The following is a 20,503-nucleotide window of genomic DNA, read 5'->3' as shown; positions in this document are numbered from 1 at the left end:
TTTTCAGCATTTAACAAGACTATTGTGCAATTCAACAAAGCAAAATTACACAGAAAACTTATCCTAAGTTTCTGTCAAATATAGACATAGTGGAAATTTAGGAAATACAAGTTAATTTCATACATTAATTAATTGATTTATTCATAAATCAGTAAACAAAATGTTAACTGAGAAAGCAAGTATATTAGAACTTAGATTTTGGTCAAAGTTCAGCCAGTTAGTAGCTGTGAATCTCCGGGCAAATTAATCTCTGATGCCCCAGTTTTCATTTATTATTTCAATTATGATAAGAGGAATAATAATAATGCCTATTTTTTAGGGGCAGAGAATAAGGTGATTGATTGAAGTGATATCTAGGGAGTAAAAGCAATCAGAATCAAGCTTGTTATCCATATAAATAGGTAATGAGGGAGAGGAGCAATCTAGAAAGATTCCCAGGGTCCTGATTTAGGACTAGTTATAGAACCAGAGGACATAGCAAGGAAGGACTAAAGATTTATTCATTAGGACTCTGTTATATTCAAGACAAATCAGAAGAGAAGTAGATATTCTCAGGCCTGAGGCAAAACTGTTTACTAGATCATTTAGGAGAAATAAAAAATATAATGACAACAGACAAAGCATTTTGGGAGGCTGTAGGAATTCACCAAAGAAAGAGCTCAGGGAAAGTTGGTGCAATCATGGAAGGTTAGAGGATTAGGAGGTTGAAGATCAAGTGTAACCTCATGAAGTCTAGCTTATACCACCATTTTTAAGATGTAGAAACCAAAGTTTAGAGTGTAAAAGTAATCTGCCCAAAGTCAGATTAGGAAAGTTCTCTGGCACATTCCAGTGTACCAGAAAAACTAGTATATTTTTGTTATTTAAAAAAATAAAATCTCTTTGAACCTCATGTTTCTCATCTGCCTACCATCTCTCCTCTTGGAGACTCATAACGCATGTTAGGTACCAAAATGACTTAAAGTAAAAAAACAATAAACAAAAAAACTGTATAACAGTGTTTAGTCTAACATTTTCCAAATAGGTCCCTACCATCTTATAATAGTAAAAGGAAATGGCAACCCACTCCAGTATTCTTGCCTAGAGAATCCCGTGGACAGAGGAGCCTAGTGGGCTGCTGTCCATGGGGTCACACAGAGTCGGACATGACTGAAGCGACTTAGCATGCATGCATGCACTGGAGGAGGAAATGGCAACCCACTCCAGTATTCTTGCCTGGAGAATCCCAGGGATGGAGGAGCCTGGTGGGCTGCCGTCTATGGGGGTCTATGGGGTTGCACAGTGTTGAACACGACTGAAGTGACTTAGCAGCAGCAGCAGAATCTTATAATATTTATCTGTACTTCGTGAAACACAGTTTGAGACATGCAGAAACAATTCTTATAGAGAAAGGCTAAGCTCATAGCCTAGCCTAGGGGTGGAGGGTAAAACAAGGAGGAGGTTTTTGATGACTGAACTGTGTCTAGAACAATGAGTAGGAGTTACTCAGGAGAAGGAGGTAGGACATGGGGAAGGCCTTATGGGCAGAGGAACATAGAAATGTGCCCCAAATACGGTACTGACAGTGCTGCATTGTGGACTGCACATGAGAGAGTTAAGGAAGTTGAGGATAAAGAGGTAACTAGAGTCTACAGCTTGAAGGGGCTTGTAATGCTGTAGTAAAGAATTTGGGAGGACTTCCAATTCTGGCTGAAATAGGTTAATAGGGAATGAATTTACCCTCCACCTGGAACAACTGAAAAATCAAACAAAATATGTGAAAAATAAGTTTGTTGAAACACTGGACACCAGGCAATAAAGAACAGTTATTGCTACAAGATAGAAAATAATGTGGTGAGCTATAGGATTGCTCCAGCTTACGCTTTGAGAATTTCTAGGACCTGGAACAAGGAATGAAACCCAAGAAAACCCTGGAAAACTATCTGAGTTGAGGATACAAAGCTAAACGTCTGGAAAGACTAAAGTGGCTAGGTTTGCAGGCCACAAAACTGGAGAGGGAAGAGCTGAAAGAAGAAAATTCTCTGGAGATCTGTCAAGGGTTCCCCTTGAGTATTCAGCAGAGTACTGATCAGCAGATAAATGTAAGAAAATTAAGACTGGGGAGAAAAAAGAAAAACAAAAACATCTGAGCCTCTCAGATGTTTAGTGGGAACAGTGCACAGTGCCTGATACTTGCAAGGGGCTATGAACAGGGCCTATTCACTAGTTAAACTGGAGAATTTCATAATTCACAGGGCATTTGCATAGAATACTCAGAAGGGACTTGTCTCAGTAGTGTGGAATAATTAACCCTAGACTAGACAATGCTCTGGTCCTATCTACTGAATTCAAAAGCAAGACCCAAAAGGACCAAACTGTATTCATGTAACTTAAACTGCATCCCAGGAGAAAGTTTAAGAACATTTATAGAAATATAGAGATGTCCATAATCCAACAGGGTAAAATTCTGCCACTTAATAAATGTTTTCCATCTGATTAAAAAATAGAAGGCATGCAAAAAAGTAGAAAAATATACTCCATGGTGAGGAAAAGGTCATATCAAAGTGGATCTAGAACTGATAGAAATGTGAGCATTAGCAGAAAAAGACACTTAAAAAGTTTTTATAACTATATTCTATGTGTTCCAGAAGAAAAAAGAGAAAAAAATTTTTTTAAAAAGAACCAAATTGAAATTTTATAGATAAAACCTACATTATTTAAGATTAAAAAATGCACTAGGTGGAACCAAGGACACATTAAACACTGGAGATGAAAAGATTGGTGAATTCAAAAACAGCAATAAAACCTATCCAAAAAGAAACACATAGGAAAAAGACTCCCTATCCATGATTAACAAAGCATCAGTGAGCTGTAGGAAATTTTTAATAATCCTAATATGGACAGAAAAAAAATCTAAGGAATAATGAGTGAAAATTTTTCTAAATTTGATTAAAACTATAAACCTGCTGAATCAAAGAGATTCAATGAACCCCCAAGTTAAAAAAAATATTAAAAAAAAAAAAAACTACACCAAGGCACTCATAATAAAACTGTCCAGAGGTAGTGACAAAAAAAAATCTTGAAAAGAGACGAAAAAAAATTAACACCTGGTGTATAGAGAAACAAAGGTAAAAGTGAAAACAGTTTTCTCCTTGGAACCAGTTTCAGTGAGAAGATGATGCATCGACCACTTTGAAGTACAAAAAGAAAACTTTCAAGCTAGAATTTTTTCTACCAAAAATGTCTTTTAAGACTAAGGCAAAATTGAGTTTTCTTTTTTTTTCCAGACATAATAAGCTAAAATAATAACTAGCAGACTCACAGTCCAATAAATGTTAAAAGAAGTCATTCAGGTAAAAGGAAATGATATCCTATGGAAATTTGGATGTACCATGAAGAAATTAAGAGCATCAGAAATGGTAGTTATATGGATAAATATTTAAGGTTATTTCTTATTACTTAAATAATTTAAAAAGATAATTCACTGTCTAAACAAGTTATAATACAGTGTGGGATTTATAAGACATGTAAAAAAGTGTAATGAACATCAATAATAGCACAGAGGCTGTAGGAGAGAAACAGAAATATACTATTTTAAGTTTCTGATAACACATATGAAGTAGTATATAATGTTATTTGAAGGTAGTCTGAAATAGTTAAAGACATATACTATAATTCCAAAATCAACCACAAAAATAACAGTAGACAAAAGTCAACAAAAGGGATAATAAAGAAACCAGAATTACTGGGTTTCCCAAAAAGTTTGTTCAGGTTTTTCCACACCATGTTAAGAAAAACTCAAACTTTTGGCTAATCATATATGTATGTATGTATGTATGTATGTATGTATGTATGTATGTGTGTGTGTGTGTATAAACTTCAAAATACCTCAAAAGAAGGTGGTGGAAGAGAAAAAAAGGAACAAAGAATAGATGGGACAAATAGAAAACAAAGAGCAACATGATAGATTTAAAGTTACCATATTAATAATCATGTTAAATACAAGCAGTAAGCAGAGACTTCCAGGTTGGATAACAAAGCAAGATCCAGATACATGTGACCTATAAGAAATGCAGTTCAAACATAAAGACACAAATAGATTAAAAGTAAAAGGGTGGAACCATTTGACACTAATAAAGAAATAAAAGCTGGTGTGACTATATTAACATCAGACACATAGACTTCAGAGCAAAGAATATCATCAGGGAATTTCATAATGATAACGGGGTCAATTCATTAAGAGGACATAACAACACTTTTTTATTAATCTAACACCAGAGCTTCAAAAGTGCATGAAGCTAAACCTGATAGAATTAAACAAATCCACAATTATAGTCATAGATTAAAATACTCCCCTCTCAATAATTGATAGAATACATAGAAAATTGGGAATGATATAGAAGACTTGAACAGCACTGTCAACCAACTTGACCTAATTGACATTTATTAAATACTCCACTCAACAATAGCAGAATATATATTTTCTTAAGTATACACAGAATATTTACCATGATATTCTGGGCCACAAAGTAAGTATTATATAAGTGAAAAGCCTGAGGGAATATTCAGAAAAGCTACAAGAACTGCTAAATGAGTTTAGCAAGTTTACAGGATAAAATATAACCACTGTAAAAGATAGAAATGCAGTAATACTCAGGGATCCTAATACGGTTCCTAGCACACACCAGACTATTTCATATGTCTGGGTTTTTTGCCTGCTAAGCACTCTGTCTGGAATGTTCTTAGTTTCCCTTTCTACATGCTGTCTCCCCACCATGTCATTAAGACAGCCTGGTAAAAAGCCCATGTATTTTTCAAAATTTAACTCACTTTCTCCTTAAAGAGAGGTATCACCTTCTCCTTAAAGACTTTTCTGACACACCCTCTTACTTTGTATATTCTCTGAATGCTGTATGCAAACACTTAAAATAGAACCCATTTCCACCACTTTAAATATTAGTCTATGAGCTACTTGAGGACAGGGAATTTTCTCACTCATTTCATATAGTTTAGTGGATAAATATCTTCTCCACTGTAGTATTAATAGCAAGTGATGCCTAACTATCTATGTATGTTTCTGCCCCCTTTACCAAAGTGGGGGCTCCTTGAGGATACACAATGGACTGACTTCTTTCTTATCCTCATTATCTAACAGAATGCCTGACACATGGAAGACATTTTATGTATGAGTCCACGTTCAGTTGCTTTAGTCGTGTTTGATCTGCGATCCTGTGGACTGTAGTCTGCCAGTTCTTCTCTCCACAGGAAGTCTCCAGGCAAGAAGACAAGAGTGGGTTGCCGTGCCCTCCTCCAGGGATCTTCCTGACCCAGGGATAGAACCCACATCTCTTATGTCTCCTGCATTTGCAGGTGGGCTCTTTACCACTAGACCATCTGGGAAGTCCCACTTTATGTATATATGTTGATTAAATGCCTAGGTGAACAGAGTGAAGAGAGTCTGAAGTTTCTCATTTTTGAAAGAAAATATTTCAGAGACCACAGGATAAAGTTGATAACAAATGAAAACATGGAAGACAAAACAAGTCTCCGTTAACCCAGCGAGAAGACTGCTTTAAGTAATCTCCTTTAAGGGCATAAGTTCCACCAATGCCATCAACCTGTTGGTCAAGAGTAAGAGTCTGTGGCTGGGACAAATGACACTGCACTATCTTTTCCCAGCCATGTTAAACAATCAGTAGCATCTGGATAACACGTGAGATAACAGAGAGGGGAATTTAATTTACGACACCATCATAACTCTTTACTGAGACACTCCCAGGTCTAGGACTGGGCAGGTGAAGTGGAGCAGGCCTGCTAGCATCAATATCTCATTACTGCTGGCTCCACTGGCCTGAGAGGTTGGCATAGAAATGAGTGCCCCTGGGGAAATTTAGCTTGAGAGAGGCAATTCTGCCTTTCAGTGTGTTGATAGACTAACTCCATTCACTCCCCTGACCAAAAAGATGGGCCACTTACTTAGCCTAAGAAATTTCACAGCTGTGGAAGGGGCCTTTTAGGGATCACCTGGCCCAACCCTCTCTGACAGATGAGGGTGTGAAGGCCCAGAGAACAGTAACTCAGAGGCAGAGGCTCTGCCAGGACAAGGTCCCGGCCTCCTGATATGCTTCACTATCTCTCAACACAGATTCTGTAAATCCTTTGGATTTCAATGATGCCTAAAGGGTAAAATTTAAATATACATGCATGCCCTTTGATGCTCTTCAGTCTTGATCCTAAGAAAACTTTCCACTCTCATATCTGCCTCTTCCCCACCTGTCTTCCAGCCTCAGTGTATTTTCACTCAGAGTTCCTGGAACATCTCTTGTATGTTCACTCCTTTACCTTTGCTGTGTCATTCCCACAGCCTAAAATGACATTTTCTTCTTTTGCTGTCTGGAAAATCACTACTCATCCTTCAAAGCCTAGTTCAAATGCAGCTTTTTCTTCAAAAACTTCTTGGATATTCTAAGGCTGAACTATTCCCTCCCTGCACCATGCTTATTGCACTTTGGTATGTATCTGTTATAGCATTATAAGCATTTGCTGTGACCGTATATCTTAATGGGCTTCCCTGGTGTCTCAGATGATAAAGAATCCGTCTGCAATGCAGGAGATATGGGTTTGATCCTTGGGTCAAGAAGATGTCCTAGAGAAGGGAATGGCTACTCAGTGCAGTATTCTTGCCTGGAGAATTCCATGGACAGAGGCCTTGTGTGCTGCAGTCCATGGGGTCGCAAAGAGTTGGACACAATTGAGTGACTAACACTGTATCTTAATACATGCATGCCCACATGCAGGTTATGTTGCTTGGAGGCATTATCTCCATTTAAAATTGCCAATGGTATATGAGATGCAAATACCTTATCCATACAGATATTTTTGCAGACCCATGTTTGGTCATGTAGTAAGTATCCAGAATAATATTACTGCCTCAAGAAACTTCATGTCTTCTCCAAATCCAATACTCAAGTTATAGCCACTAGGAACACTAGGATTTGTGGTTTATTTATGATGATAAAACACCTTTTATGAGCTCATAAATAAAATTTACTCATAGCATAGAATTTATGTGTATTCATTAAGATATTAGACAATTATATACTTATACAGAAGCCCTCAGCAGATTAGTTCTGTAGCATAGGATAGATTTCATGTGCAAAATTAGGTCAGGTACATATATGTAATTCCAACATCTATGTAATCCATATTCTATAGAATGATCAAGGGGGAAAAATGCAACTAAGGGGCTATCTTCATACAAAAAGTTTTAGAAAAACACAAGTTTTCAAATATCAATTTGAGGCACAAAAGGCAGTCATGCAGTCATGGGGTTTGTTCACTTGGCTGCTTCCCTGGCTTACCATTTGAACTTATATTTCAGTCATGAGCCTGTCATTAGGTTATTCCCAAACTGGTGATCGTGCAACTCTTCTCGCACCATGCCTCCGTCCCTGATGAGCCATGCACCATGCCTGCCCACTGTGCGTCCATATGTGCACTTCTTCCACACCTCGCCTGGTTAAAACAAGCTTATCCTTCAAACTTTAGTTCCAGTTTCACCTCATTTGATGTCCCAACTTTGTTCAGTATTGCTTTTGGTCTCCCACAACTCCTAGACTTCCATCTGCCACAGCACAAATCATACCGTGATCATTAGTCACATTTCAATCACTCTCAATTGATGCTTTCGAATGCGATGCTGAACACTCTTGAGAGTCCCTTGGACTGCAAGGAGATCAACCAGTCAATCCTAAAGGAAATCAACCCTGAATATTCATTGGAAGGACTGATGCTGAAACACCAATACTTTGGCCACCTGACATGAAGAACTGACTCATTTGAAAGGACCCTGATGCAAGGAAAGATTGAAGGCAGGAGAAGAAGGGGACAACAGAGGATGAGAGGGTTGGATAGCACCACGGACTCAGTAGATATGAATTTGAACAAATTCCAGGAGATAATGAAGGACAGGGGAGCCTGGAGTGTTGCAGTCCATGGGGTCGCAGAGTCGGACACAACTTAGCCCCTGAAAAACAACAGCTCTACACTGAAGGCCTTGAGAGCAGAGATTCAATTGGTCAGTCTACAGATATTTATTAAGCATTTACTAAGTGATCAGTGTTTTGTGTGCTGGGATATAAATATAGACAAAGTCCCTGCTCCCAGAGAGTTTACATTCCAGCAGGAGATAATAGTCTTAAATGAATAAACAAAAATTAAATTAATTTCAGCTACTTATACATACCATGAAGAAAATTAAATGATATCATGTGACAGTACCTGGGTGGTGTATTTTCACTAGAATGATCAGGAAAATACTCTCTGTGGAGCTGACCTGAACTAAGGCCTGAATGGGCTTCCCTGGTGGCTCAGACAGTAAAGAATCTGCCTGTAATGTGGGAAATGTGAGTTCAATCCCTGGGTTGGGAAGATCCCATGGAGAAGGGAATGGCTACCCACTCCAGTATTCCTGCCTGGAGAATTCCATGAACAGAGAAGTCAGACAAGAACTGAATGATGAATTTCTCTATGGGAAGAGTGTCATGTCTTGGAGAGAGGAATGAGCTTGCCATGTCTGTGTAAGAAGGTCACAGAAGCTAGGTTTTAGTGGCTGAGTGGAGGAAGATGAAGTGAGAGAACTAACCAGAGGTCAGAACCCATGGGGCCTTACTGACCATGGCAGGGATTTCAGATTTTTTTTAAAATTTCAATTGGAGAATAATTGCTTTACAATGCTATGTTAGTTTCTGCTGTACAACAGCTTTTATTCTAGTTAGAATGGAAACCACTGAAAGGTTTTAAGCAAGAAGTGATATGATCTCCCTGCTGTGTGGAGAATGAATCCTAGAGGGCAAGAAACAGGGAGATCAGTCAATGGCTATTTCAGTAGTCCAAGCAAGATATAATAGTGACCTGGGCTAGGGTTATGGCAGAGGAAACAAAGGAAAGTGATTGGATTGGGATATATATTAAAAATACAGCTAGCAAGACTCCTAATGGACTGGATATGAGATGTGAAGGGAAGAGAAAAGGTTTTTACCCAGGGCCATTTCCTGTGACAGAGAAGACTTGAGTTTCTGTCTTGAGTGTATTCATTTTGACATACCTACTAGATATCAGGATATAGAATATTTGTAGGCAGTTCAATTACACTAAACTAGAGTTTAGGAGAAGTTAATGCTGAAAATGTAGTTATGAAACTCATAAGTGTAAGTTGGCATTTAAAGCTATGGAAATGAATTGGATTGTGTGGAGAATGAGTATAGCTAGGGAAGAAAAACAAAGAGAAAAGGAGAAGGCAGAGTTGCCAGAGTACTTCAACATTTAAAGTATGATAGGGAAGGAGTCATGAAAAGATTCTGAGAGAAAGGCCTCTAAAGAAGAGAAGGAAGAAGACAACCAAAGGAGTCTGACATCTTGAAATCTTAGAGAAGAAACAATTTTAAGAAGTAATGAGTTAATTGTGTGAAATGCCACTGGGTGGTCTCAGAACATGCACACAGAGAAATAACCATTAGAACTGGCAGGATGCTTGATAAAAGCTGTTTCAGAAGAACAATGGAGATGAAAGCTCAACCTGAATGGACTGAGAAGAACGATGCATAATGAGGGAGTATGTAGGGTGATGAAAGGGTGAATGAAAGTAATGAAAGGATAAATGTAGTCATTCCTCAGTACCTGTGAGGAACTGGTTCCAGTACACCCCCCATACCACTTGCAGATATCAAAGTCCACAGAAGCTCAAGTCCCTTATATAAAATGGTATAGTAACCTATGCACATCCTGCTGCTGCTGCTGCTGCTAAGTCACTTCATTCGTGTCCTACTCTGTGCGACCCCATAGACAGCAGCCCACCAGGCTCCCCCATCCCTGGGATTCTCCAGGAAAGAGTAGTGGAGTGGGTTGCCATTTCCTTCTCCAATGCATGAAAGTGAAAAGTGAAAGTGAAGTCGCTCAGTCATGCCTGACTCCTAGTGACCCCATGGACTGCAGCCTACCAGGCTCCTCCATCCATGGGATTTGCCAGGCAAGAGTACTGGAGTGGGTTGCCATTGCCTTCTCCGATACACATCCTGCTATATACTTTAAATTATCTTTAGATAACTGGAATGGGTTGCCATTTCCTACTCCAGGGGATCTTCCTAACTCAGGGATCTAACCCGCGTCTCTTAACATTGCCTGCACTGGCAGGCGGCTTCTTTACCACTAGTGCCACCCAGGAAGTCCTTCTCAAGATAACATACAATACCTGCTGCTGCTGCTGCCAAGTCGCTTCAGTCGTGTCCGACTTTGTGTGACCCCATAGATGGCAGCCCACCAGGCTCCTCTGTCCCTGGGATTCTCCAGGAAAGAATATTGGAGTGGGTTGCCATTTCCTTCTCCAATGCATGAAAGTGAAAAGTGAAAGTGAAGTCACTCAGTCGTGCCCGACTCTTAGCAACCCCACAGACTGCAGCCCACCAGGCTCCTCCATCCATGATATTTTCCAGGCAAGAGTACTGGAGTGGGGTGCCGTTGCCTACTCCATACAATACCTACTACTATATGAATTGCATGCAAATGTTATGTAAATAGTTGCTGATGCATGACAAATTCAAATTTTGCTTTTTGGAACTTTCTGGAACATTTTTTGAGTATTTTTGATCCAAAGTTGATTGATTCCATGGATGCAGTACATGCATGCAGATGAAGAGGGCCAACTGTACATTGGAGAAGTTCATTTATACAGTGGTGCAGAGAAACAGATTGCAGCAGAGGGAAATACAGGGTCAGGGAAGGATCTCTCTCTCCTTCTCCCTGTATGTCTATTGCTAACTAAAGAGAGGGAATATTATGGCTTATTTGTTTAGCTATAGGAAAATCCAGAAAGTGATGACTTTGTCATAGATGAAAAGGGGATACCAGTAGGGACCAGATAGGATCTAGAATACAAGAGGTTTGCTTTATAGGAGCAAGAGTGTGTTTCCATTCTAATAGAAGGAAAGGCAGCATGAGGATACACACGCAAGTAAGTTGGTAAATTTTTAGGTAGTTCTCATCGTATTGCTTCTGTTTTCTTTATTAAGAATGAAATGAAGTCAGCAGGTAAGATGCCCTATTTGACACCATCTTCCCAGAGTTTAGAATAGTGCCCAGCATACACGTACTCTGTAACTGTTTTCTAAGTGAGCCAATAACAAAACAAAACTGCACATGACATGGTCCCATGAACTGAGGAGTTCTTTTTCTTAAGAAAAAGAATTATTAGTCTTAAACAAAAATCTGGGGTCTGCGTTTTACCAGTTGTAAGATCCTGACCAGGGTACTTACATTCTCTGAGCTTGAGGTTTCTCATCCATAAAATGGGGATGAAATGCCTACTTCACAGAAATATTATAGAAATCAATCAGATGCTATATAAAAAGCACTTGGCACAGAGCCTGGCACACAGTAACTGCTTGATAAATGGATATTGCCACCAGTGATGAATATTGCCATTACTGTTGCTACACCTACTAATATTGGTCACCATAAAACTCTTCTATTAGTTTCCTTAAATAGATTGCAAATGGCTGTAAAGCAAAAGACTCTGTCTTAAGAGCCCTTCACAGTAGATTTCTGTTTGAAATGGCAGTCGATAATCAACAGTTTTGGATGATACAAAGAAAGAAAAAACCCCTTAGTGGGTAGTCAGAGAAAGGTTAAAGCCAATCGTTTGAAAATAGAAGTCAAATTATTTCATGTTGATCTGCATTTTTAAAAGTACAGTTTCATTACTGTCTCTTTGTACCTACTTATGAGATCCTGGGACAGGCATTTTTCTCCCAGTTTCATAAATGAAGAAGCAGAAACTTAGACAAGTTAAATGACTGGTTCAAGAGCCTAGTTAGTAAAAATGGGAGCTGGGATGTTTGCATTCAAATGCTCTGTGCTGTCCACTACAATCAACTTTGGGGAATGGGCAATAGGAAGAACTAAAGAGAATGAAACTGGAAATATAAATGGAATGAAACGCAACATCTTGGGGCCCATCCAAGATGCAACCTGCCTACCTGACCTCACAGTGGCCCTTCATTCCTATTGTGGGGACTGGAAGAAGTCCCCCTGAATATCTGTTCCTCTTCTTAGGCCTGAGGTTAGAACACATTTCTTATGGATATTTCCATTGCAGTCAAGTCTAGCCATGTGAAATGCAAATAAAAGTAGTATGTGTCTCTTCAGGCCTAAGCCTTGAGGCAGTAAGCTTTCTTTATCCTCTTACTCCACTTTCCACCAGTTAAAATCTGAAGGGACCCGAATTTGTGCAGATAATAACAGAGGTCTAGGTGAAGGTGGATCAGGGCATTGGTAGGAACACGGGTTCCTGATTAACTGTGGGGAGTGGAGCTGGCTGCCCACCTAGACTGTGCAATTTATAACCAATCTGTGAATAAGAATAAACTTAATTGTTCTTTAAGTCACTGTGAAGTTGGGTTTCCTCGTTGCAGCATCCTGTCCTTATTATTACTATCACGTAAGGTCACACACTGGAGAAGACAGTTGCAGAAGGGGAGCCTCAGGAGAGACAACAACTGTCTCAAGATCTTCCCCTGGTTCTTCTGAGGCTGAGGAGCAGACAAAGCCCACATATCCCAGAAGCAGAACCGGGGCAGACACAGGGGACTCAGAGATGGAGTTTATTTCCATAAAAGTAGCTTCCTTTCATAGGTGCTCTATCATGGAGAGGTAATGAGTTCCCTGTCAATTCAGGTGTGTGAGCAGGGACTGGATAACCTGCTGATGAAAACACTACAGTCGGGGCTCAAGCTTTGTTGTGGAGTTGTACTAGATGACCTTTAAGGTCCCTTCCATCCCTGACAGTCTAGACTGCAGAGGAAAACAAATCTCATTCAATTAAGGGTCTCAGAAAAGCAAGCGATGACTCACCGATGTAGAAGCCAGCTGTGCCTGGAGTTCAATTGCCCTAATAATCATCATCGTCACAGAAGTTCTATTGGCTTTTTCCCCCCTTTGATTAAAGTCCTCAGAAATACCTTCAGGCTCCCTTCCAAACAAATGGCCCATTACGGAAACTCAATTTTAATCTGATCTCTCCTTCGGTAATTACATTCTTGGTCAGGGGAACAGGACATTCACTTAATGAAGGGGATGCAGCTCAAAGGGTAAGCACTGAAAACGGCCAGAAATGAAGAGAATCCATTTGGCACGATGGGCCTCCATCAAAGCACATTACAAAATGCTGTGCTGTATGGGAAAAGCCCCCGCCTGGAAGGCAGGAAGCCCGGGTCCTCTTTTGTCTTTGGCCCTGACTCATGTCCCCACTCTTTCACTAGGTTTTTGAAGCCCCCACTACACCTAATGAATCTATATCCCACAAAAGCAGCCTGCAAGAATATCCAAAACCCAAATATGATCAAGATTCTCTGCACTTTAGATCTCTCCTTGAACCCCCTCAGTTTTTGGATAAACTCTACTTTGATCTACAAGACCCTCAACCCCCTGGATCTGGACCCTCTGTGCCTCTTTTCAGCCTCAGCAGGGTCCATTCTACCTGAGCCATGGTTGTATTCCTTCAGTTCTGAGAAACAGACTCTTTCTCCAGTCCGCACATAGTGTTCTCTGTCAGGAACATTTTTCTGCCTTTCTGTTTCTCTAGTTAACTTTTCATAGTTTGGACCTCAGCTTCTTTCCAATTTTATTTCAAAATCCCTTATACTGCAGTTGGGGCTTCCCTAGTAGCTCAGGGGTAAAGAATCTTCGTGCCAATGCAGGAGACATGGTTTCGATCCCTGGGTCAGAAAGATCTCCTTGAGGAGGAAATGGCAACTCACTCCTGTATTTTTGCCTGGGAAATCCCATGGACAGAGGAACCTGATGGGCTACACTGATGGGGTGGAAAAGAGCGGGACACAACTCAGGGACTGAGCACATGCCACAGCTACCAAGTACTAAGGTACTTATAAATATCAAGTGATTTTTCTTCATCGGAGCTCTACAAGGTAGGTACTATTATTATTTCCTATTTTACAGATGGGGATACCAAGACCCAGAGAAGTTATGCAACTTGACGAAGGTCACACAGCTAGTAACTGACAGGGTGAGGATTCCAACCCAGGGAGTCTGGCTCCAGAGTCCATGTTTTTTAAACCCCATGCTATGTTGGAGCATCAGTTCCTCGGGGAGACCTCCCGAGCAGGGTATAGACCTCCCTCTGCTTACAGTCTGCTGTAGCCCATGGCACTCCATTGTGGTTAAGTATGCTATGCCATCTTCCTGTTAGCCTGAGAGCTATAGGAATCCAGAGATACCATCTTTCTTACCCATTGTTGTAACTTCAGAAACCAGCATACTGTGGAAACTCAGTAAATGGCTTTTGACTGCGTTAATGAATATATTAATAAGACAAAATTTTCGATTATGTAAGATGAGGAAGCTGATCTTTATCTGCAAGTTTTTTGGTTGCTTTGACTAAGAAAGAGTCCTGCGTTTAGATGCTGGCCTTGATATATGGTGGAAAAGTGTTGCAATGCAAGTCATTTATTTAAACTATTTGAAACATAGCTGTTCCCTTGGTAAAGGAAATTTGGAGATGGCTTTAAAGACTCTTCTAGCTCTACAATGTCTCAGATACTTATAACCAACGCACATTTTGGGAGGTTATTGAACATTTTGGTTATATGTGCCTAGTTCAATTCTGCCTATTTGAGGCCTTGTGTAAAATAATTACATTAGATACCACAAAGTACAGAAAACAGTTTTGAGGCTTGGGAGCATGATTAGCTTTTCAAGCTGGTGTGAAATGCAGAAAATTTAGGAGTACTAGAAGGCAAGTACAGTGAGGAAAAAGGAACACAAGGCTGAGCGACAAAAGCTCAGTGTTGAATCCTGGGCTCTGTCATTTACCAAACGCATCATCTAGAACAAGCCAGTTGACTGATACGTTTAGATTCTTAATTGGATGAAATACAGTATATTCCTTAAAAATATTGCCGTCTCTTTCAAGCATAATGTATACCTGCTTTCTTCAAGGAGGCTTCACTGGCCGGAGTCCATTTCTGTATTCTTCTCCCCTTTCCTGTCAACTCCTGGAGAGCCAAGGAGCAATCAAAGCATCAGCACTAATCAAGTCACAGCTGCTGCTGCTGCTAAGTCACGTCACTCGTGTCCGGCTCTGTGCGACCCCACAGAGGGCGGCCCACCAGGCTCCCGGCCCTGGGATTCTCCAGGCAAGAACACTGGAGTGGGTTGCCATTGCCTTCTCCAGTGCATGAAAGTGAAGAGTGAAAGTGAACTCAGTCATGTCCGACTCTTAGCGACCCCATGGACTGCAGCCCACCAGGCTCCTCCGTCCATGGGATTTCCCAGGGAAGAGTACTGGAGTGGGGTGCCACTGCCTTCTCCATAAGTTACAACACTACTCACCAAATCATGGCATTTCAAAGTGGCGAATATCAACTTGAAACCCTCGACTGAAAAGTAATTATTTGTACATTATTATAAGTCAGATTCCATGAAAGAAGCTGGACAGGCCCTCTAACTTGCTGTTTAGTATTCTCACCATTAAAATGGGAACATTTGAATGCAACTATAAACCATCAGGGACTGGGCAAGAAGATTCCAATGTTCTATCTGATCTAATGTTCTATATAAACTGGGACTCATAGGCCACTGAAGCCTCCTTGAAGAAAGCAGATGTACATTAATTTAAAAAGAGAAAGCAATATTTTTAAAGAATATATTGGAGTCAGTCCAGTTTAGAATTTAAGCTTATCAGAGAGGACATTAGATAGGAAGGTCCTCTCCGTGACCACCTTTGTGTTGAGCTATGCTTCCCGTCACAGTGGCATCACAATCTAACCAGGCTCCCAAACCAGAGACCACTTCTCCTTGACGCTAACCCTCTTTCTACAACCCACTGGTGACCAAGCCCTCCCAATTCTAACTCCTGGATATAATTTTTAATAACTCAGCCCTCACTTTTGTGGTAATTCCCTCATCTCTAGCCAAAATTACTGTAGTAGTCTCCTCATTCATCTTCCCATACTGCTCTCTTCTGCCAGAGAGTTCTTAAAGTTAAGTTTGACCATATCACTCTCTTGCTTAAGTCATCAATGACACCCCACTGCCCTCAGGATAAATTCAAAGCTCTGGTACATGGTATACCAGAATCCCCACAATATGGCCTCCACAAACTCCAACTGGAAGTTTGACTCTACCACTATCCTACCTGGGGAAAGTTGTCTGGCCTCCTTAATTCTCTGTTTCTCCATCTATAAAGTGAGATACTCATCTCTACCCTATAGGGTTGTAGTAAAGATTACATCAAACACTGTGTTTCAGGTGCTGAGTGTCATGTCTTGACTGTAGCTAGAGTATAATCAATGTATTTCTTTTCATTAACAAGGAACTCACATCTTGTGTATAACTGAGCAAGGCAAAGATAGACATGGTAACAATCAGGGAAATAGCAGGAAAAATAGATGTGCAAACAGCATTCTATGCAAGTGCCAGGGCGGGAGTCAAAAACACTGACTCAGAAGTGACGAGAGCCTTCTTAGGGGAGGGAGTACTTGAACTAGGCCTTGACTACCTGGGGTAATTACCTTGGGCAGAGTTTGTTGACCTACTTTGATCACTTTCTCTGTCCCTTTCTGGGGCTTCAGTTACTGAAACTTGAAATAATTAGCATGGAGTTTCTGTTCTCCAGGCTATGGTGATGCACTTGTTCCGCCCATAAAACCAAGGGCTTATTTTCCAATCTAATTGATCCCTTAACCTTCAGTGACTCAAAACATTCTATCTACCTTCAAAATGATACAAAATTAAAATAACAATTTCTCTTTACCTTCTAAATCTTGGCAACCTAAAATAGAAGCGTGAGAGAGAGAACATTAAGGTCTCACTGGTTTCAATTCTCAACAAAGTAATGTGTAATTTTTCTAGTTGGAATTTCAAGAACTCTTATTATTTAATCTGTTATTTATTCTGTTAAAGTACAGTCTTCCTTAAGAGCAAAAGGATTAATGGTTTCAAATTCCAGCACGTTGACCTTTATTCTACATTAAAATGCTTATTTGAAATCACTCTGCCAGGGCTCCCATAAGCCATTTGGTATTGAACATTGAAGGAAATATAAAGTTTAACTCCCACTCTAGTCAGGAAACGAATTTTAGAAATAAAAATAGGCTCCTGTAATGTTTATGCATAGATGCATGGAGATGCTTTGTTGAGTTTGTGCACAAACCAGGTAAACAAAGCCTTGGTTGGATTAAGACCTGCCTCCTCCATTCAGTCTTGGCCTAGACCTAGCATGGACCGAAGCTAGGCCACTTTCTGCTTATTTCCTTATCACAAAAGCACACTCTTTGTCCTACAGCAGAGAAGAGGGGGAATAAAACCACAGATAATGGATTACATTAATGAAGCATTAAAAACAAAGTTGAAGATTTAATATGGGAAGAGAAAGGAAAAAATTCACATTTGTTGACTACCTACCTACTATGTATTTAGTGCTGCACTAGGAGCTTTTTATGTAGTTTTGTCTGCAAACAAACCTTTTGCTCAGTAGGAGTTATTCTCTTCCCCTCGCTGACCTCCAACAGCACCAAACCAATGACTCTCACGGCACGGCCGTTCTCATCTTTCAACATACAATAGTTACTCATGTGTGAGTCCTGCCTCACACACTAAACTAGAGGCTTTCTTTGAAGGTAAAGACAACTGGTGTCAACTATTTCTTCTTCCTCTGAGAGCCAGACTCATATCTAGTGCCTAGTACTGTTGAATTCTGTTGAAATAATCACTCACTGGGAGTCAATTCAGTCTTTGTGCAAAATCCACCCATCAGACCCATTAGTAATACAGACCAAATAAGATTTATCACCTGTATCCCCACAAAGTCATTGAAGTCAGATATGGGCAGACACTGATCTCTCTAGCTTCCCCTTGGAACTCTGGCTTTTCACCAAGTTTCATGAAATTCTATCTCTGAATAGTCTAATGAGTCCCTTTTGCTATCATTTAAAATGTGTGTTAATTTGCTCCAACTCAAGAGACCCGTATCTCATTTCCACAGTGTCTCAGGGGCTGGGTATCCATTCAATATATGCCCCCCTCACTCAACATGACACCCACACCCTTATGTGGGAATCTCCATATGAAATAATAGATTTCTTGTCAGAATTCTTATTGTCCAGTGCTTGGGGTTTTCTCCACTCTCAACATGAGCTGAACAAATCCAACCAGCAGGAGACCCCCAGTGTTGGACATACACATTCCCATTAATAGAGACAAAAAACAGATGATCTACAGACAAAATACTGACCGAGGGTTTCCCGTGGCACTGTAGGTATGACAGACATACAAGAGGGACAATCCGCTGAAGAAAGACTGAGTGGACTGAATGAAATGATATGATACACAAAAACTCTCTCTTCTAAAGCTGGCCCAGAGTAAGTGCTCAATGAATGGGTTACAGTCCCTAATATGTCATCCCAAAAACTTACAGGAAATAGCTCACCTATGCCAGGCCATCAGTTGGGCACTGGGGATACAGTGATGAATCAGATCCAGCCTTTGCCCACAATTAGTTCATAATTTAATAGAAGAGAGTGAGCAAGGATGAGAGTGGGGCATAAAATGCTAGATTAGAGGGAAGCACAGAGCACTGAGGGAAGCAAAGAGGAAAGAGGTCTAGCTAACTGTGCTCTAGCAGGCAGTGAACAGCTCAAGGGATGGGGACATTTGATGTAGACCATTAAGCAGAGTAGAAATTGTTAGAGTGGCTGACCTGAGAAAAAGGCAAATGGGCCACTCATACAAAGGCCCATAATTAGACATGGGAAGTTTACATTGCCCTTTGAGCACAGTAAGCCATTTGGGATAGATGGAGATGGTGGGAACAGAGAGAAATAAGCCTGGAAACGGTCTGGAGTAAGATGTTTGATGAGCACTGTTTTTTTATGTATTTTTTTTTGATGAGCACTGCTTTTTACATTGCAGTCCAAATAAACTGCTATGGGAATATTTGGAGAGATAGAACTGGGCATGGACAGAGCCAGGACTTGAACCCAGATCAAGACACAGAAGAGACAGGGAGAGAGAAGAAAGGGGGAGATGTAGACCAAAAGACAGAATTATAAGAAGGTCGAGATGGAGTGTTACGAGTGAAAAAATAAGTATCTGCTAAGAGTCTCCGATATACCAAGCACCGGGCTAGGTACTTAATACAACAGCATGTGGTTCTCATTCTTATTCAGAAGAAAAAGATGGGGGGTCCAATTTACTTTTTTTTTTTTGACCCCATAGACGGCAGCCCACCAGGCTCCCCCGTCCCTGGGATTCTCCAGGCAAGAACACTGGAGTGGGTTGCCATTTCCTTCTCCAATGCATGAAAGTGAAAAGTGAAAGTGAAGTCACTCAGTCGTGTCCGACTCTTAGCGACCCCATAGATTGCAGCCTACCAGGCTCCTCCGTCCATGGGATTTCCCAGGCAAGAGTACTGGAGTGGGTTGCCATTGCCTTCTCCGCCAATTTACTCTTAAAGGACAATCTGAGCGCTTAGCTTTAGAAAACAGATTTATTCCCAAAGGCCTATACTCAAAACTTTTTTGTGTGGTTGCTAGTGCCATTGAGGAAGTGCCATGCTATCCATAGGCAGGAACTATTTCTTACTTGAGCCCCAAATTCCACTATTTTGCTCTTTCAGTTTAAGAATCTGTCCCCAGTTCCAATGTAATTCCCAGAGTGAAGGATCTAAGAGCTCCTTTGGCTGAGTTAGAGAAAGTATGACAACACAGAAAAGAGATAGATAAATATTTGGAGATGACATGCATGTAGCAATGTGACTTGCTGTGGTATCTTAGGGGTGTCCAGGAAACATCCACAGAAAGTGATTTCAGCAAGCTCAGTCACTTCTTTACTTATCATGGTTTCATCACAGTGCACTTAGCAACGCTGAGCAATGTCCAGGAATTCTAATGAGAAGCTGGCTCTGGCAGAGGCAGGAGCATTTCTAAAGGGCAGTGAGAGTCTTGATGATCCAGAAAATAGTGGCAGAACAGACATGCTTTGAGGAACCATTTATTTTACAAAGTTGAAAGGGAGGAGGCTTCACAGCATCCAGGCAAACCTCCAGTTTAAGAAGGTTTCAGGGTCTCTCTCTCCCACAGAAGAAGATGCTTTCCAGGTTTCCCCATCCATACTATGTACTGCACCTGTCCCTACCTCTTCTGCATCCCCACTTGCTCCCCATGGGAGTCACTCCCCAGCTCCAACCCCTCTGGGAAGTTCTTGCTCCTTCCAGCTACTCAGAGATATCCTAACTGCTTACATTGGGAGGCAGCAATGAGCACTAAAGCTGGGAGTGAGGATGCTTGGACCTGCCACTGGACCCCTGGATGAATTTCTTCTCTTTCTGAGACTCAGTTTTCCACCTTGGAAGTGCATATCTCCTAGTATATAATGCCTATATAACCCTTATAACTTAAAAAATAATTATTCTATTACCCATTTAGATCTAACATGCCCTACGCTCTCTAGCAAG

At 40.7% G+C, this 20,503-nt stretch overlaps 1 protein-coding gene and 1 pseudogene across 4 annotated transcripts in view; both read right to left on the bottom strand.

Moving 5' to 3' along the window:
- LOC110129189 (small ribosomal subunit protein uS5 pseudogene) overlaps positions 1–13,023 on the bottom strand; it is an 88,176-nt pseudogene extending 75,153 nt beyond the window's left edge.
- AGBL4 (AGBL carboxypeptidase 4) overlaps positions 1–20,503 on the bottom strand; it is a 1,425,416-nt gene that overhangs the window by 504,363 nt on the left and 900,550 nt on the right. The window lies entirely within an intron of this gene.

Source organism: Odocoileus virginianus, chromosome 5, assembly GCF_023699985.2.
Source record: "Odocoileus virginianus isolate 20LAN1187 ecotype Illinois chromosome 5, Ovbor_1.2, whole genome shotgun sequence".
NCBI lineage: Eukaryota > Metazoa > Chordata > Mammalia > Artiodactyla > Cervidae > Odocoileus > Odocoileus virginianus.
This window is presented reverse-complemented; position numbering and strand designations above follow the sequence as displayed.